This window comes from Neolamprologus multifasciatus, chromosome 17 (genome assembly GCF_963576455.1).
Source record: "Neolamprologus multifasciatus chromosome 17, fNeoMul1.2, whole genome shotgun sequence".
Lineage (NCBI taxonomy): Eukaryota > Metazoa > Chordata > Actinopteri > Cichliformes > Cichlidae > Neolamprologus > Neolamprologus multifasciatus.
Window position 1 is genome coordinate 30,577,858 of NC_140455.1, and position 21,092 is coordinate 30,598,949.

Sequence of the window (21,092 nt, forward strand, 5' to 3'; positions counted from 1 at the left end):
ATAACCCTTCAAAGGTCAGCGAAACAGCCAAATAAATGGATACATGTAAAACCTTAAATTAAAATGTAAAAATGGTTGGAATCAGAATAAGTTTGCTGTATTGTAGCCATAATTTACTCATTACGAGTTTTCACAGTGCAGTGTAATAAATGTAAAAAAAAAAAAATCACAACACACAGAAGAAAGTGGAAAAACACAGTAATTGATGTCTCATCACCACAGGCGAAATTTAATGACCTGCTAAACATCTGTAGCTGACCCCTCCTTGAGAGTATCAGTCTCCTTTATTGCTAACACTGGAATGCCCTGTGAGGAAAGTGGGCAAAAGAAGGAAAGAAAGAGCATATGATGTGTGTCTGTGGAGTGTAATTTGGCTTCTATGAGTGTGACACACTGACAAGGATGGAAACAATTAGCTTCATCTGTTCACCAGATCTAGAGGATAGCCTCTCTTTACATACATGGTCGCGTCTTAGAATTGTGTGTGTGTGTGTGTGTGGGTGTGTGTGTGCGTGTGTGTGTTTCCCACTGGAGAAATCCTCCAGGACCGTCTGGCTTCCTTCCCTTTTATCCCAGCCACAGTCGTCAACAGGCAGCCACATCCTCGCAAACGCTGCCCTTGCTGGTCAAGCTGGTTAAGACTATGGAACATCTAAGATACAAATCTTCTCCTACTGTTTTCTATTTCTATCATTATAAATGCCTTCATGTCACTCATGATAAATCAATTTCTCTGTTTCTGTTTCTCTGTTTCATTTTTCAACACATATTACACTACATGAATTCCCTGCCAGAGACTGAGCCCTAGTATTACTCATCTAATGCTAACCTGCACCATAAGGTTTAAGGTCAGCCCGAACTTGTCGTAACCTAAAACCTAATCTTCAACCTAAAATTACATTTGTAACATGACAGGGACTTGCTTTATGTCCCCAAAAGGAAGGCAAATACAGATTATGTGACGCTGCACACAATGAAAGTAAGCACCTGCCTTCACAACATCTACCACCAAATATAAAAGACGATAATCCCTCGAGGAAAAATAGATGTTCCTTTAAAAGGTTCAGTTGGGCTTATACTCCAGGTCCATGTTGGAAAACCTCTTCACTGTTGTGGAAATTTGTGCATGTGTGTTCAGCACAGTGGCCACAGAGCGATACCGTAATACCTCTTATTAAATGAAATCATATAGGACTATACACAGTGAGGTTTTTCAGTAAAGCAGCATTAAGTAGCTGTAAGATTTTTATTGGACCAGGAACATCAGGGACCGATATCTCAAAATTTCAACTTGCAATAACAGAGTTTTGGCCACCCAAAGGCAATGGAAACACAGTGTAAGCATAATATCAGCAAATAGAGGCTAATTACACATCTGCTCACATAAAACAATTTCAGCATTTGGAGCTGTGTGTTAGCTGCGCTCTTCATCATTTTGAGTTATCTACTTCTGCCTTAACCACAGTGCTAATACGAGCTAGTGCTAAAAATGCTAATAATCATGAGCTGAAAGATGTTTGAATATTCAAGCTGAGGTGAGCTGCAGAGTTTGGCAACTACAATATAAACTACTCAATACTTAAAGATACCGATGAATTTTAAACTAATACACCATCCTAGTGTGTGAATGTGTGGATGACTGGATGTGTCCTTAGGGACTAGTAAAGCGCTATACAAATACAGGCCATTTACCATTTTTATTTACCATCCTATGATTGAAGAGTATTAAATCACAACGGTGAAATAAAGGCCTTTCCAGCACTGACAAGGAACAACTTTCAGGGCAACCAGTGGGTTTTTTCTGTTTCTTTTTTGTTAAAATTTTTGTAAATTATTTTACATCCCAAAAGTACCATCTTCTCTTCTCCTTTGTTTCACATATAGTTTGCAAAAATGTACAAACCACAGGGACAGACTATAATTTTCCATGGTCAGCGGTGCCATTTTGAAGAAGGCACAGTTTAGTTTATAATGATCCATCCGCAACTTTTTTAAATGTGTTTTTTTTTCTCTCTTGCTCGCTCTGTCTCTCCTGCCTGCGGTCAGAAAAAAAATTGCTGGAGCTCTTTAGGTAGTAAGGAGGGTTTTCTGTTTAGTCCTCAGGGAGGAGCCTGCACTCCAAAACCAAAATTATAGACTGCGATGCTCAGATTGAGGGGGAGACAGAGAAAGCTCTGCTACAATGCTGCAAACATCTGACCTTCAAAGGACAATTAAGTTCTTAAATTTAAAAAAAGATATAAATCATCAGTCACTTGTGAGAAGCCTCAACTTTTAAACAGAGAGCGATAAAAAGAACTAGCCAATATACGAATCATTAAATGTGAATGTTTCTATACGTATCTGCGACCTCTTCAGCGAGAACACTAAGGCTTCTTAAATGGGTTATGACTAACTGCCTGTCTGTCTCTCAGTTTGAGCTGGAAAACGACCCCCCACAACGACCATGTCTTCGCGCTGTTATGCGCATTCCCAAATCCTTCAGCCACTACTGTTTTGAGAATGGTTTCTTGAGTTCTCTCCACGGCAAAACAAAAGCATGAAGTATATAACAGACGACCACATGAACAGCTTGTGTTAAGACGGGGAAATCGTTTTGTAGGAAGAATTTTATTTGAAGTGACGGATGTAAGTCCACAATGTAAGTCAACTAAGGGATCCCCTTGTCATCTCTAACCCTTATTTATCTGGGGAACATGTTATGGCCACGCAATTCAAAGCTCATGCATGTAAAAACACATCTGCCTTTATTGTAAAGTAATATGCAGCTAGTTACACTGCGCCTTATGATGCATAGCAGACTCTTTTTGCATTCTTGGCTCATATTATCAATTCCCTTTTGAAACTTATCAGAATCAGAATCAGAATCCTTTATTAGTCCCGAAGGAAATTAGGGATTATGAAAAGCCTAGAAAACAATATAGCTGCATTATTTACATCACTTGTTTGCTTTCTATTAGTTAGTTGGTGGAAAAAAATCTTTAACCACTCTCCTTCTAATGTCCTGTTTATAGTTGTTTGAAACCTTTACTCTGTTGCTATCCCAAACGAAGCTCAAAAGGTCTCTTCACGGGGAAAAAAACCTTATGATGTTTGTAATTTTATTCTTAAATTGTAAAATGTCATTACACGTTCATGAACAATGCCCTTGTTTCAGTTTTTAACTTAGCAGCCATTCATGAGCTCAATGAAGGACAACAAGACTTGAATTTTGATTAAAATATTAGAGATTTGGAAGAAGAAAAAAAAATAACTCAAAGTCTTCCATGAAAACATGTGAATGAAGGAATGTTGGTGGTTTGGTTCCATTTTATGGCTTTTATTTTATGGTAGTAGTATTGGTTTAGTTCAAAGATATTTGCAGACAAACATATTATAGTTCACATGCATGTGTACTATATTGTACACATAAATAGAAACAGCCTACCAACTGTAAGGGTAAAAAGTTTCAATCCTGAGTTATGGGCACAAACTGGCGATATAGGTTAGTGACTGTAAGGATAAGGTCACAGTAATCGGCTGCTTTTGACAGGTTCGCCCTTACAGAAGCTCAGTGTTTCAGGGGGCTTCCCCACGTCATATGAACAAGGTGATCTTGGCTATCATGGCAATGTTTCAGTTTTCCCCCAGAATCCAATGAAATAAAATCTCTTTTCAAGCTCTATGGCACAGAACAGGAATTGCTTGTGAAATGTTTGGTTACGGCTTTTTGCTAGGGCAAGAAGAAACAACGATGCCTACAAAACTTAGTTTGGGTCACTTAAGTCCTCTTGCACTTCCTTTGTTTCTCTCTGACCTGTTTTCCATCATGTTGCATGGAAACATGTTGACTGACATCATTGCAACCTTTGACCAATCAGTTTTATTTATTGTGGTGTCTTTGATGAACCACAGTTTAGTGTATGGAGACATGTATATTACTATATAAAGAACTGGGCTTTCTGTCACTCAAAGATGCTTCCTGTTGTTCAGGCTTTCCACCACAAATTGAATACAGATGACTGAATTTGTAGTACAGTAACAGCACGCATACAAAAAAAGACTGTTGAAAAAACTAAAAAAAAAAAAACTAAAAAAAACCTAAAAAAATCATAGGTTATTTGGGTTAACAAGCTCTGAAAATGCAGCTGACTATGTAAGAGGTTATGGGGACTCAAAAATGTTAGAAAAATAAGAAAATGCTAAAATTCTGAGCCACCTCCATTTGAAGGTCTCTTATCAAACTGATTTTTCAAGGAACGGTCCACATGATCTATCCATTACTTTTCCACTGCGGTAATTCCACATGCCCAGCACCATATGACACATATCTTACTCTGAACTGAAAGCCACACAAAACAGAAAAAGGGACTTTAGAATTAAAAGGCTATATCACCAAAAGCACTTACCATGAAATAGTATTACTTTGCCGTGATATCGAGCTGGATGGACAACCGATACCTTAAAATCACTGTACAATGAAATACTGACATGACTGATTGATGTTACAATATTAGCAAAATAGTAAAAATTCTGGGTAATTTGGTGACTATTGCTCAATTATAGTACTTAAAAGTAATACAGTTATATATACAGTAAAAATGTGTATTAGAGGACTAGATGTATGTAGTAATTTTACAATTTAGCAACCTTGTATTTTTATTCATATCTTAAACTCTTCTGTCAATTGCTTATATTTTTCTGGAGTAAACATAATCAAATATGTTTGCCCATCATTCTTAGAGACCATGATTGCATTTGTCTGGACCACTTTAGTCAATCAAAGATTGCTATTACCATAGGAAGCATTTTAGGTTCACTATAAAAGCAAGACCTGAGACAGAGGTCGCAAAGCAGCTTGCAGAGACAGCCATATCTGCTAAAGCAACTTAAATAGTTATCCTATGTCACATATACTGATGTTTACTTTACTCCTGGCTGGAGTTTCAGTTTTCCCGCTCTTGCCTCGCCTTACCCACAGATCTTCATCAGCAATCACCTACCAGTACTGACCTGCTGCTCACCTGGTTTCATGATGCCTTCCCCCCTGCTCGCAACAATCCTCGGAACTCTGGAAAAGGAAAAGGTTGGACATCTCGGCTTCCCATTACTCCCCTCCCCCCGACACTCCCCTGGCAACAGACTTTACAACGGAAATAGGAAAAATGACAACGGAAATAGGAAAAAACAAAACAGAAATAGGAAAAAACACAAGGGAAGTGTTTCTGGGGAGACAATAACATGACGGACCAGTTGCAGGAACCCAAAAGGTAGGTGTGTTTTATCATAATTCATATAATACTGATGACGGATTTTTAGGCAAATAGTTAGGCTGACACACTTACCTCTCATCTATTCTTTCCTCATGAAACCGATAGATCCTCCACTTCTTTTAAGTGTCTCTCAGCGCAATTCTTAGTATATTTTGGTTCCTGCAACTGGTCTGTCGTGTTATTGTCTCCCAGAAACACTTCTCTTGTACTTTTAGAAATGTGTTTTTTCCTATTTCTGTTTAGTTTTTTCCCATTTCCGTTGTGTTTTGTGTGCTTTTGCAGCATTTTTCTTATTGCTGGCGTTTTCTTAAGTTGCAGTCCGTTTGGCCTCTCAGGGCCACCGTAGGTATCTCTCAGGGCAGATTTTATAGAATTCTGAATTTCCAGAATATTCCTTTAAGAAAAAAACAAGAAAGCCACAAAGCTGCTGTTTTCTTACAACAGACACACACACACAAACACACACACACACACACCCACACATATATATATGTGCAGACTTTAGCTTGTTAGTGTTGGAACACAGATGTTCTAATGAGAAGTTACCCTTAATAGTAAATCACTCTTTGACACGCCATGAATGTATTTCATTCCAACACGCAAACACTCTGGCAAATACTGAAGCTGAGTACACCCTAAATCACAAACAGATTTGAAGAAAACACCAAGAGATCCTATATCATATAACAAAAAGATTTGTTTATCTCACAGCAGTGAACAGAACATGTGAGCAGAGGTGTATACACAGTTTGTATAGACAGACTATGATGGGGGACAGTTTTCTACTTAATGCCTAAACTGTTTCTCTTTGTCTGTAAGAGGAAGACAGAAAACAAGTGGGAATTTTCCCCCAGAACACATAGAAATTACGCGAAACTGTCTAATAGAGTTCTTTGGAAGTTGAAGGAGATTTTGCAAAAACAAAAAAAAGTACTATGCGGTATCTGTGGTGCTGACCTGGCGTATTTTGAAGTGGAGATGCACTCAGCCAAGAAACAGTTGGTTCATCTCTCAAATGATGTGTGTAAGAGAAACACTTGTGTTGGATATAGGTTTACACAAAGTGGCTGACACACACAAACACACGCTGCAGTCTTTTAGATGAAATTAAGCTTTGTGCAAAAGTGTTGAGTCCCCCCTCATTCCTTTATATTATGCTTCCAAGAAGCTGAACTTTCTCATAATTATTTTAAAGTGGTTTCAAACAATAGTCTTTCTGAATGTCTGAAAGTATAGAGTAAAAAAAAGAAATGTAGGCCTGAAAACATAGCTGCTAGAAATTTTGCACTTAAGGAAAAGAAAAACCAGCAACGACCTGACACAGGATTTTGGAGATGCATCTGCACCTTCAGTTGATCCATCCACAGTTTAATGAAGCCTCATCAGAAATGGTCTCAGTGGAAGGGTGGCTGTCATGAAGCCAATCTTAAGGGAGGGAAACAGGGAGAAAAGGCTGAGGTACCCCAAATTACACAAGAACTGGACTGGAAACCAGTGATAACTTATGGAGTGATGAATTGAAATTATTTTACATTTTTGTTTAAAAGTGCCAATTTGAACAGAGTAAGTAAAGAGTGAGGTTAGTGAGTGTCTACAGCCAACTTTAAAACATGGTGGAGGCTCTACTGTGGTTTGGGGATGCATTTTAGCCAGTAATGTTGAGGAGCTTGTCAAAACTGATGAAATTATAAATGTAGAACAGCAAAAGCCTGGATTTCCAGCATGACATTAACCTCTTAAGCCCCAACGCCCCCTGATACGGGGGCAAAAGGCAGGAGATCAGGTAGGCTTGGGGCTTAAGAGGTTAAAGTTGAGGAATCTCGTCATATCAAATATTGATTTTCAAGGTTGTTAAAACTGTACAAACCTGGTATGTTAGAATATGTTTTAATAAATTGCTTTTTGGGATTTCCTTATCTGGATGATTGAGCAAGCATCCAGACACCACCTGGGAAATCAAGTTTAGGTGCAGTGGTTTGTAATGTCATGCAGGCTGCTCTGTGTGGAGTTTGCATGTTCTTGCTGTCCCTGCATCCAGCCCTCAGTTCATTAACTGTTGACTCTACATTGATGACAGGTGAAAATGCGTGATGCACAGGTATCAGACAGTCAAACAAAAATAAATACACCACACTGCAAATGTATTCCTCCATATGCGATGCCACAGGCTCACTATTTATATTTAAACATGCGTTTACCAACAACAACATCACTATTGCTAGATATAAATGCACAGTTTGTCATGCAACTGCTGCATGTTTTTTACGCATTGACCTCTGGTGTCTGCCATGCATTTTCTGTGGCTTTAAAGTTGTTACACAGGCTATTTTGCATAATGCTAAATTAATGTTTTTTAACCACTAGGAGCATGTTTATTAGATTTACCAGAAAATGTGCTGTAATATCTGAAAGGGGATATTTTTTCCAGCTAAGGCAGCTATGTTCACATCTTTCACTGTTGTAAACAGACATCCAGTTAACGGAAAGAGTCTAATAACTATATCTTAAGGCATCAGATCATCATTGACTCACAATACTGTGCAGTCAGGTTTATAATGCCTTAAACAGCTTTGGGCTTCATGGGTAAGAGAAACTTGGAAGAATTCTGAAATGCAGTAATGCTCCTTATCCTTATCACCACAGTGAGATTTGCAAGAGTCCAGCCAATATCAACAATTTTATCTCTGCCTTATCAAAGCTGTAGATTATTAGCTAGTTAGCCAGTTGTAAAATATCTCTGTAAATTAATGAAACATAAATAAAGTGCAAATGCTACATTGATTTTCAAGCATAATAGTTTTAGGTGGTCTCTCAAATTAATGTGCCAGATGTAGCACATCACATGTGCTTGGCGCATTATTACATTTTCACACATCTCATAATGTCGGTCATAATTTACTCTTCTTTTGTTTAAGCAGCTATTTCTAGACTGAAACTAAAGACACCTTGTGCACGTTTGCAACATTCAGATTATGAATAATCTCCGTTTGGATCACATTACGACATGTACGGTATCGTAGCCAGAAGTTATGGCAGTTCAAGTAATGACATGACAACAACTGTCAGACCCCATTTCTCCCCAAAGATTTGGCTTGTCTGAGAGAAATGTGAGCGGGTTTATTGGACAACACAATGCGCACCTGGACATCGGCATGATAGAATTTTAAAAGTAGACTGGATTCGCCTCATGCGAGTTTCTCTTCTATCCCCCAAAAGGCTTGGCTTGGAAAACTTTGCCTTTTTTTGTGGAAAAAAGAAGCAGGGGAGTATGATGAAAGCTTACCATTGGTATAAATTTGACATGTTCAAAGACATCTGGAAGGTAAACAGAAAGAGGAGAAAGGAGAGGCTAAAATAAAGGGTCAGGAAAAGAATAAACTGAATAAAATTATTTTAAAAAGACAAAAAAAAAAATCAAATCCAGGCACAGTCTAGGATGTACAAATGGAAAATGGATGAGTGAAAATAGTGCGGGAAGAAATGGCAGCAGTGATGAGAAGGGATGTGGGTTGAATAAATGTTTTTGGACATCGCTGGGATGGGGGGGGGAAACAGCCTCCAGAAGAGAGGAGAATGTTTTGCAGACGTATTTTAAACTTTCATGGGAATCAGCAGAAACATCTTCTTTGGCTTAAGACATACGGACCATTTACTCTTTCACAGTTTGACTATGCAAAGTTACAAGTTCTTTTCTATATTGCAAGTACAGTTGAATCACAGTCAGGTTTATTACAGCGATGAATGATTTGTAGACTATAAAATCATAAACAGCCTCCTTTTATGGCTTCTGCTGAGCTCTTGTCCTAACCCAGAACACCGATGTTAGATGATTACATCCCATGGAAACTATTTCCAAAGATCACACTTAATATTTTGAAGTAATTATTCCAAAAATATCCATGCATGCCAACTGCAGTTTAGCTAAGGTGTAACTATAAGACTACTCTACTTAAAACTACAGCGAATAAGCCCATAAACTAAACTGTTTGAGGTTCTTAAAATAGACTGCATGAGTGTGTGTATATATGGATGATTTCTATCTTCTTTGTTATGTTTTTGTCCACTATACTGTGACAGCTGCTGTATAAAGCTGGCTGGCAACACTGACAAATGGCCCATTGGGTGGCAGAAATCAGAGTATTTCCCACTGCAGTTTAGGCTTGTGATCTTGATTAAATCACAGAGTATGCATGAACATACTGGTATATAATCTGGTCTTTAGCTGGTGATAAAATCAGGTAAATACAACATCAAAAACCTTGACATATTAGACTGTATCATTATTTATTAAAAAACAAACAACTATATCAAAATGTTGAAGCAGTGGGTGAAAAAACGTGTGCAACGTAATTGCAAATTTTTAGAGCAGTACAACATTTAAAGTAGCATTTAGTACAATATTGCATAGTAAGAGATTTTACTTTTATGATAATAAAGATAAAAAATAAAATGCACAGTGCAGAGTGTAGAGTGTGCTTGAGAAACTGTCGGACAGTTTCTGTGTGCATCAGGTGTGCACTAGGAGAGTGCCAAGGAGGAAAAACATCAGTGTGCTCGATCTTAAAGAAGGTTTATTAAATCATTTCCAAATAATTTAAAGTCCATCGTTCAGTCCATCATTTAATGAGAATGACTATTCACAAGAGGAAAACATTCAAGGCAGCTGATGATCTTCCCAGGAGTGGAAGCAAAATCCAAGGTCAGACTGTGCAACTGTAATAAACCCAAAAGCTGCATCTCAGACTCTGCAAGCCACATTTAGCATGTTAAATGTTAAAGTTCATGACAGCACAATTAGAAAATGACTGAACAAGTTTGGCTTGTTTGGAAGGGTTGCCAGGAGAATATTTCTTCTGTCTAAAAAGAACTTGGCAGCATAACTTAAGTTTACAAAGTTAAATCTGAACAAACCATAAGACCTCTGGAACAATGGCCTTTGGACAGACAAGACCCAAGTGAAGATGCTTGGCAATAAGGCACAACACCATTTTTGGAGAAATCTAAACACAGCATATCAGCATAAACACACTGTACTCGCAGTGGTAGAGGGATAATGATTTGGGCTTGTTTTGCAGCAGCAGCAGGACCTGGGCACCTTGCAGTCATTAAGCTGACAATGAAGTCCTCTGTACTTCTAGTTGTCTGTACTCATTTGACTACTCTAGAGTCAAATGTCACAATAGCAAATCTATAGCAGAATGGCTGAAAATTAACAAATAAAGAAAGGTATTGCAATGGCCCTGTAAAAGGTCTCAGACCTTAGCCTGAAATGGTATTATGGGAAAGCTGTGCACTAACAATGCCTGCAAACCTGAATAAAATTAAGCAACACTGAAGGAGATTTCCTGTATGACACCTAAATTAAGCTAGGGAGGAAGGGATGAAATGGCATTCCTACTGCTCACATAGACAGAGAACCACATAGATGAGGAAGAGAGCAGTGGGAAAACAGGGAATAAGAAGTCAAACCAAGGACAACAACAAATACAATGTATTGAATTTAGTTTTTATTAATAATCCACAGCCTTTAGAATCTATTGCATTTGCAGATAATTGAGACATATTTTCCTCTGGAGCCGTGTATTTATGTGTGGACTCATAACACAGACCAATGATTCTTGGAACATTCAGTTAAATGGAATGACATGTGATACATCTTCAACAAGTAATTTGGGTTCTGCAGAGCATCTTCCTTGTTTTATGAGTCATTGGATTAAAGGCTTAACGATGTCATCATAGACAAAAGAGATAAATGAAACCTGCAAAAAGCAGCTCTGCTTTAAACAGGAATTAGTTACAAAAATGGGATAAAAAAGCATTTAGTGGCAATGAAAGCAATAGTGATAGCAGCTTGCAAGGCTCATGTTTCAGCTTGAAATGTTGGCTTCAAAGGAAAAAAAATCAGAATTATGTTCATCATTTTGTAACATCGCACTAGTAGTTTTGAAACTAAAACTGCTTCCAGATTGCATACGCAATGATTGGTCTTGATTTGGAGAGACAAGAACAATCTATTGAGAGTATTATTAAGGTATATGTTTGCACTTAAATTCAGCTCTCAGACAACAAGAGAAGGATAACCTCTAACAATAGCAAGAAATCTCCCTTCTATTAGGCATTAGCCTTAACAGCATTAAGTTCTACGCTTCTTGTAACAACGTCTCTTCTTCATCATAGCATGTTTCCTTCTTTCTTGATCCTCCCCCATCTGCCTATCAGTGGCAGAGCAGTCTTGTAATGTGGACAGACGAACAGCTGTGGTATGTTTGGACAGTGCTGGCCTCCACAGTATGGTCTCCTTGGTAGCAGAAGGAAGTGCAAGAGAGGTTCTGTGAGAACTTTTAGCAACATCAGGATAAAGTGGGATTTTTACCATGTCACAACAGAAGGTGATGCTGAAGTGAAAGTGATTATTTTTCGTCTTTTCTATCTGTGTTGGACTGTCTGCAGGCAAAGCAACATGCTATTTTCATCACCCTGCCCTGCAACATTTGCCAACAACCTAAAGTCTGTGAATGTCACATTTTCCCATATTGCCTCAAACTCATAATTATCCATAAACTATGTATCAATGGAGCTTATCCCAGCTCATCCCAGAATCTGTTATTCAGATTCTGATATACATATATTTATATTTATTTGTTATCAAAAGGTGAGACCCTTCTCCCTCTGGTGTACTACACAGACTCTACCCCACTCCTAGAAGAATTTATTTTCCTCTCACAGATTCTTCAGTCTAACGTGTGCTATTGTGTTATTAGTTAAACCAAATTTACTCTTTGAAGGGGGCATGTTGAAGATTTCCATTTCATGCTTAATTTTAGTTATTGACAGGGCCATTACATCAGAAAAATAAGTGGAAACACTGAAACCAGATAGTTAACACAGTGGAGAATTCATTCCTGGTCTCGGGCTGATACAACTTTTGAATGTTTAAGGTGATTGAAACCATTTTAAGTTAAATGTAAGACAATTGAGAGCCAGAGAACACATCTGGGTGTACTCAGTGCAGTAAATAATATAGCCTGCAGCTCCTTGCTATACTTGAGTAAGAATAGCCCATTCTCTCATTTTCCTAGACATAGAATAGCTTAGCAACACAAAAATTCAACCAGGAGACGACAAGCACCACACATTTCTGGAAACAAAGCTAGTTCAGAATGACTCATCATTTAGTCAAAAGGAGATTATTATCTATATTTGATGGCATGGGTCTAGGCAGTGGCGATTCTAGAGTCTGTTCGGGGGGCATCTCCAGCCAACGCTCATCACCATTATCTTATAAATAAGCTGACACAAGCTTCAACAACAAGAACTTTAAAATAAATAAATGCAGACCTATATATGGACAGGCAGAATGAAAACTTATAGTGGACTTTTAATAAAATAATCCAGAAGATATTGTGTCCAAAATGTCCAAAATTCCAGAAGGTTTAGGAAAGTCATGAGAATCCGGTCGCTAAGTGATGACGTGACGAATCCTACATCCTAAAGTAGTCTGCGTTTAATATGGCTTTTGTGTTGTTAACATGTTTAATGATTTGTATTTTCTTCTATTTAATCTCAAAAAGCTCCTAAAACAGTCAGTGATCACTGTTGACCTCCCTCGGCTTTTATTACCGCTAATCATTTATTTAAGCTCAGTTTTTAAAACCTTAGGATGTAACTACAGCCCAGCCCATGCAGCAGTATATGAATGACTAACCTCGTATTGTGGATGGATTATCTCAGTTGTTCTCCTGGCTGAAGTTTGGTCCTTTTACAGCATCTTGCCATGCGATTACATTTGTTCCTAACCACCGAGAACACTCACCTTAACTTTTATTGAGTGGAAAAAAAGTTAGCTTGTTTATATTATGCTAACATAGCTGTGTCGCTAGCGGTCATGTAGCACATCATTATATACCAGCTAGCCAAACTTCAGTAATCCTACAAACGTCACTACTGTTTAGTTTTCTGTCTTCATTTATGTTGGAAGTGATAACAGAGATGTACGTTTTAATTTGTTTCCAAAACCCCGCAGTCAGGACATGCTATATTGTATTTAGATAGAAGCTAACGAGCTAACTTCCTGCTAACTTCTAACTCTGTTAAATGTCATAAATTCCGTTTTCATGGATGCCTGGATGTTAAACTCAATTGTTACACCTGGTAGAGCAGAACGCTGATCATTTTATTAAAGATGAAAGACTTTAGACAGTTTTCCAACTCTCAGTAATGCCATAGTGATCGTTTGATATATGGACCTTCAGCAGAGTTTAGGCCCAGACACGGCTAGTGACGTCAGACTTAACGACCGGATAGGAAACCAAACCAACCAGAAACATGATGGGAGATAACAAAGCACCGCCAGCAACAAAGGACTGACCGGGTTAAAGCGCACACACTGAGGGGAAAAGGGAAGTGGAGACAGATGCAAGGAACAACTGGAGAAAATAAGATGAGGGAAAAAATGACAATAGTTTCTAATTAAAACGGGAAGTAAAAAGCGATTACTAAATGGTGCAAGAGACACTAATGAACTTAATAAGGTGGAAAAGACACGAGACGATGGAACTAAACTCTTAACAACCAAAAACTGAGAACAGGACTAAACAGCAAAATAGATAAAGAACAATATAACTTATTCTATAACTGCAGTTAAGAAAATGGAGCGATGGCAGAGAGAGAAAGCCAGAAGTGAGGATAGAAGCTTCAAGCCACCTTACAGGAAAGAGGGAGAAGTTAATGAGAGCAGATTGGATATTAAATAAGTCACACTGAGGAAATTGTGTAAGTTATAAAATAAAAATGCATTGTGAGCTTTTATTTCTTTTATAAAATGTTCTGTGTTCTGTTTGAATTCAGTCTATCTTTGACGTTAAGAAGAACTCATCTTTACTGCAGAGGAGCAGAGAGTCTTAGGTCAATGCAATTCTGCTTGGAACAAACTACAAAGATGTTCCTTCTACTCTTTCCAGAATGCTGTCACTTTTGGTTTGCTTCTTGTGCAGCTGTGAAATAAAGTAATGTGGAATGAGAGAGTATTATGGTTCGCAAATGATGAGCTGATGTAGAAAATCAGGTAAAGTTTGGACACGTGTCAGGATTTTCTTCAACATTTTCAGTGAAGTCAAGTTATAAATCTAAGGGCAAGTCATCTAAAATAAACTAAAGATGAAGCATTTCAAACGGAAATAAAACCCCAGCAAATAAATAAGTCTGTGATATTTTCAGATTCACAGCTCAGTGTAAAGCGCTTTTAAAAACAGCAGACCAAAGCAGTAATTAACCACAGTCCTTCTAATTAAAACAGTTTCATATGCTGAAATTGCTTTACACAACAACACTGAAATTTATTTTGACATCTTGAAGAAGTTATGGAATTGGCCTTGATATCTCCAAGACAGAGCTATTTGGGGTTTGTGGAAAACTGTTCTACTGCTTTCCCCAGTTTTCCCCCTTTATGGAATAGTAATTGGCGACACAGCCAATATCAGCATTGTTGTCTTGATCTTTTAAATCTTAAAAATAGAAAACATAGAACAAAGTAGACTACTAATACAGACTGATCAGTGATAGAAACATTTGCGGCCAGTCAGAATTGTATTTAAATATGATTTACTCTGGATGTTCCTGCTTTTATCTCCGTTGGGGAAAGATACAGCACAACAAGATACATCTGGCCCCAGCTTGCACATACTATTTTAAACTCCTTATTATCTGCAAGGGTCTTTCTTAACACCACTCATCTGGCAGCTTCCTTAGAAGGTCAAATGATTTGTGCAAATTATTTTTAAATGAATGTATCTATATTTTCTTTCTCAGCACTGAAAACACAGAGCTTCCCTGGAATAGTGTTGGCTTGGTAGAGGAAATTTCCGGTCCTAGATAACTTGTCCTGGTGACCTCATGGTGCACTCCACACAGGGAGTACAGCTATGTTGCCTAAGGGATAGTATGTCTTTAGTTTAAGCTTTTGTCAGGTTGACTAAAGTTTGCATTGTCTTTGTTCAAACAATCAAATAATCTTTGGTACTGAGGGAAAACAGAAAGGAAGATAAGTTGGATAACCATGCCTGGCTCTCTGGCTTGTTATTTTATCTCACTGGAGGAAAGCGCTGAAATGATGGTAACAACTCTGAAATGGGATATGGCCATTAGGAGCAATAGAAAGCATGCTGGTTTACTTTGGAACTTTTATTAGAACTCAGTGTGATGATTTTATTACTATGTCCAGTCTGTTTTTTATTTAGTTGTGCCTACCTAATAGTGATATGTATCAACTTCCCAAGTATGGAAATAATTGCAGTAGCTAATCTAAAAAACTAATCCAAAGTCTATAGCCACCCCACATTTCTTGATATTTTGCTTCCAGACTCTTGAGCTTGGGCTCCAGACTCTTGGCTTTGAGCAATAGGGCTTTTTTTGTCATCTCCAAAACAGTTAGACCTTTTTTTTTGCACCAAAAAGGTGATTCCCAGGGAGCTATTAGCTAAAAACTTGGTGTAACCTTAGATTTGGCATATGTATTTACTTTTAGTCACACTGAAGTTGTATAGATTATAAAATAAATGTATGCTTCATAATATGTTTTGCACTAATATTGCATACTTTTTACATATCCTAGATTATTATATAATTATTTACTTTACTATCATTTACCTCACCTTATTAATTTATGTGTAACATTTAGGGTATTTATTATGGTCACTTTTGAGTGGTAAATTTGGTTCCTAACTAGTAGTAGTAGTAAATCTGGGACTCCCCACCATTTGACCTTAGAACTGAAGAAGCTTCTCAGATGAAAGGTGAAACGTCTTCAAGCAACTTAAAGAAGTCCAGACGCTTTTCTTTGCAAGCTCCTTTGACTACGATGACCTGGATGACTGAGAACCTTCACAGACATATCTTCCTAACTAGTAGTGCCTGTTTTTAGAGTTCGACATGCTCTGAGTGTCAGTTGGGAAGACACTGGAGTAAAGGTTGAGTAAACTGCCTTGTTGGTATTTATGTGATACTTTTAAGAGAAGCTGTAGCCCACCATACACCCACAGCCCACACAGAATACTAATGCAACCAGAAATGACGGATACACTGGCATGTCCCAGGGTGGTGAGCATACTTAGAAAAACAGGGCAGTGAACAAATTGAGGATTAAAGAGAAGAAGTGTCAGGCTTAAAACCCATCTACAACAGATGAACAGTATTTAAAAGTCATAGGAAAAAAATTCAGCAAAGACCTGACACAGAACCTGAGAAATGCATCTGGCCCTGCAGCGGATCCAGCCATTGTTCACGGAAGCCTCATCAGAAAATGGTCTCAGGCGGAGGCTGGCTCTCAAGAGAAAAAAAAGGGAGAAATGATGAGTTATGAATCACACAGTGAAGTAAATTAGTGGCAACATGTGTTATGGATAATTGAATCCAAATTTAAATTTCTGGTTCAAGTCAGTGTCAACATTTTGTGGAGGAGGTCAAAAGAGAGGTACAACAGTGTCCACAGCCATCAGTAAAGGCCCCAATACGAAATGGGGATCTTGTCAAAAATGATGCAATAATGAACACAGAAAAGTACCAACAGATGATATTACATGATCCACATGCAATACCATCTGGAAAGCGTCTGCTTGGCAGTGGCTTCATTTTTCATCATGACAATGATGCCAAACATAAGAGAGAAAGTTCAGGCTGTGTTGAAAAAGATGGTCGTACCAAATATTGCTCATCTTCAGGCTCATTGGAATTGTACAAACTCTGGTTTTTCATTATATGCTGTATCTCTTTGCATGCTTTCAATAAATCACCTATTTCCCATTTTCCAAGCAAAATCTAACGAAATGGGGGTGGCTCAAGAATTTTTCACAGTGCTGTTCATAAAAACACATCATCTTGAATTCAATACAAGGCACATTGTTGTTTATGAAAATAACGTGTTTGATTTTTATTAGAATTTTGAGCTTTTGGCAGAACACGGAACAACGAATAATGAAGACACTGAAAAGAACTTACATTTAGAATAGTTTACGTTTAAGAATAACAAATTCTCTAGTTTTATCTCTGGATTTTGTCTCCACTAAATTCACGGTACAAAATAAGGCTCTTTCCTGCTAAATCTTCCACTGTGTTCTCTAGCTAGTGGTTAAAGCTAGGCATTAGCTAGCGGCTAACCGCCTACCATTTGGGTATGGCATACCAACTGAGCTACGGAGCTAGATGGCTCACAACATCACTGTATTCATTTTTCAAATAAACAATGAACAGAGGAGCATGAGGCCTGCAGCCCATAAATGCTGTCAGTAGTCATCATTCACCTTACTCTCAGGAATACTTTAGGGATGAACCATGGTTTAGAGTTATATTGAGAGCTGCAACATACTGCCATGGAGACATTGCTCATATTTGTCTGGAATTATCCACAGCCCAGGGTTTAAACCAACACTGTCACTTATTTAATAATCATTGCCAAATTCCAGAAAATATTACTTACAGTTCATCATGATGTGATTCAAATCTGCCGTGGCTCTCGGGATGACAAATTGTGACAGCAGCTGATGAAGAAAATATATCCAAACAATCTCCTTTCCACCCTCCTGTTAGCCTCGATTAATGGTCAATATTACGCTAAACGCAGTTACAGCTAAGCAATGTATTAATCAGCAGAGAGCACTGAGCCGAAGGCAGTTGTGTTATTGTCTTATTGATGCCTATTTCTTCTATTCTCAGTCCAACCATCATTTGTCTGTTTGCAAAATGTTATGATTTTTAATCCACAATGACATCCAGAGAAACACACTGTCACAGACACCCAGTTAATTACCCATGTGAGATCAAAAAGTATGTAAGAATGACTCTTTTTATTTCTTCAAGTCAGTGTTTTGCTCTCTATTTCACTGAGTAAAACACCCATATTCTACCATTCTGGCATCTTTTACTTCCTTAAACTCCTCTTCAAGTACAATAAAGCAAAAGGGGGGTGAAAAAAAGCAGGAGAAGAAAACTGAAGAAGAAAAGTGGAAGCGGCTGAAAGATGACAACGCAAAACAAATTAATCACCTAAAGGAGTGGAAAGAGGAGGAAAGGGGCATGTAAACAGTGAGAAAATAAAGAATCCGGGGGAAAGAAGGTGACGTGATTTCCAGAGCAAAGGAGTTATTAATGCTTGTTGTCTTTGAAGTGAGCAATTACCTGTGGAGTGTGTGTTGAATCACTGCTGTACACTGACAGAGTGTAACAGAAGGGATTCGGTGTGCAGCACTTTGCTTAAAATTGGATCTACATTTTGTAGCCAGAGCAGATGGAGATACAGGGTCACCTGGTTTGTCTAAATACTTGTATCCGCATAAACAGCGTGTACATGTGTTGCTTCAGCATGCTTCCAGACTGTTATGGATTGCGGCCAGGTAGAGAAGCATGGGACTCTGAGAAAAAAACATTCAGAGGGAGTTAGACAGATAGACAGAACCAAGGTCAAATAAAGTCAGGCAATAAAAATGGGAAGAGGAGAGCAGAGTTAAGTGACTAAACATGCAGGTTATTCAAGAGTGTCTCATAGGTGGTACAATACTAAAAGCTTACCAAGATCTCTGATGTTGTTGCAAAGAAAACATCCAATATGTGTCCTCGTGCAACTCTTCAATTACTTTCAGTACTGCTGCTTCTCTGTGTGTCTTTCACACCCCCATTTCACAGGGGAAAAGTCTGAATGAAATTCAGCTTTAACTTCATTTGAATGAGGAGAGATCATTTGGAAAAATTAAACGTAATTAATCAGTGTATTTGGAGATTAGACTCCGGTAGGAGATGAGTTGCACAAAGCACAATCTGAAAGGGAGAATGACAGAGAGCATAGATTTAAACCCTGCAGCGTAGATGCTGATTGGTTCAAAGCAGGCACGCAAGAAGATGATTGGAGCAGAGTATTGAGCTAGACAACGTGGGTAGTGGTAGTGATATGAAGAACAGACTAGCAGCTGAAAAGTGGGTAGATGAGCGATTACAAATCTTAATTGCTGAACTTACACATAAACTTAATTAGAAAGCTGTTTTTGTGTGGCTAAACAAAAAGCCATAAAAAGATTAAAAATTAATTGATTTAGATGAATTTCTTCGTTGATTTAAGCCTTTAGTTCCCATTTACTCCTGTATAGAGTAGAATAGAAATATATAAAGTGATTTTATAAGCTTTGTTTTGCTTTGTTTTTTTAAGCCATCTATTAGAACTGCTTTATTTTTAGAGCTATAACCAAGTATAAACACAACTTTTAGCTGCCTTGTCTAATAAAATTAAATATTCACACATTTAGCTTTCATCAAAGATTATTTTGGAAGTTTATACACCGTTTGGAGGTTATAAAAACGTTTTAAATGGATGCAGTGGATTGTCAGGTTGACCTGGCTCTCAAAGAATGTTTGAGACATTTTAACAAGGCACACATCCTTCATCTCCCCACTGGCAGCACAGCTGGCCTGGCACACAAACAGACCGTCTCATTCCTGGGTATTAACAAACACACACTCAGGCAAAGGTTTTCTGACTGCCCTGCATGCCTGCTTTTGTGCATGTGTGTGTATATAATTAGCTTCAGTGTATGTTCATTTACCACTGTTAAGTAGACAGGTTATATAGCCTTTTGAGAAACTAAAAACACTTTGCATGTCCCCATACCTGCTGTCCTACGTACTAAAAATAAGTGTTCCGTTATAAGTACCCCCAGGCCTTTTGAAGTGTTTGCCAGTAAACAATCCCTTTAAGAAGCTGCAGAATGGTGGTCCTAATATGGAACTGTTCCACTCAGTGTTGATCTAGAGACTAGAAGTGCCGAGCAGTATGTTGACTATCAGGGATTACTTGTCTCCTACTAAATTAAACTTCACAGATCAACAAAACACTATTCTATTTCTTACTCATGTTTGCAACAAATTGCAAAGTGTGTCAAGCGAATATGTTTACTATTTGACAAAAATATCAACTTTTATCAAAGAAATTATTAAAAATGCACGAGTAGTCTTGTGTTACAGAAGTGCTAAAGCAAAAAATACAGTTTGTACATCCACCGCAGTCCTAAGTTGCATTTGAGAATGTAGATGCCCACTGCAGTATTATCAGAGTTTAAATAGTCTTCACCCTCCGAACTCCCTACTGCAGAGTGTGTGTGCCATTTCATTTTTGCTGATGTGAGAACTGTGCTGGAGAAGTGTAAGTTTCTTATTTTGCTGCATATGTGTCACATTCACATGTTTCAGATCATCAAACAAATGTTAATGTTAGACAAAGATGATAAAATGATAATGCAAAATGCAGTTTTTAAATGATGATTTTATTTATTAAGATCTCAGTAAACAATATTGTAGTAAACACACCACAGACCAGTTCACAATTCAATGCTTTTCAGCATGATTGTGGATGCAGCTCAGGTGCGTCCACCTCCCCTGCAGCGCCACAGACCGCGCACTGCCACATATATATTATATGAGAATCTAATGAAATTCAAGAACAGATTAGAGACAAAATTATTGACATCTATGAGTCTGGAAAGGGTTATAAAGCTATTTGTATGGTTTTAGGTCTTCGGTGAACCATGACGAGAGCTGTTATCCACAAATGGAGAAAATCTGGAACAGTGGTAAATCTTCCCATGAGTGGCCCGCCTACAAAAATTACTCCAAGAGCTCATCGATGACTCAGGTCACAAAAGAACCCAGAACAATATCTGAAGAACTGTAGGCCTTAGTTACCTCAGTTGAGGTCAGTGTTTATGATTCAACAATTAGAAATAGACTGGGAAAAAATGACATCCATGGCATTTCCAAGGAGAAAACCACTGCTGACCAAAAATAACAATGCACAAGAGTTTGGAG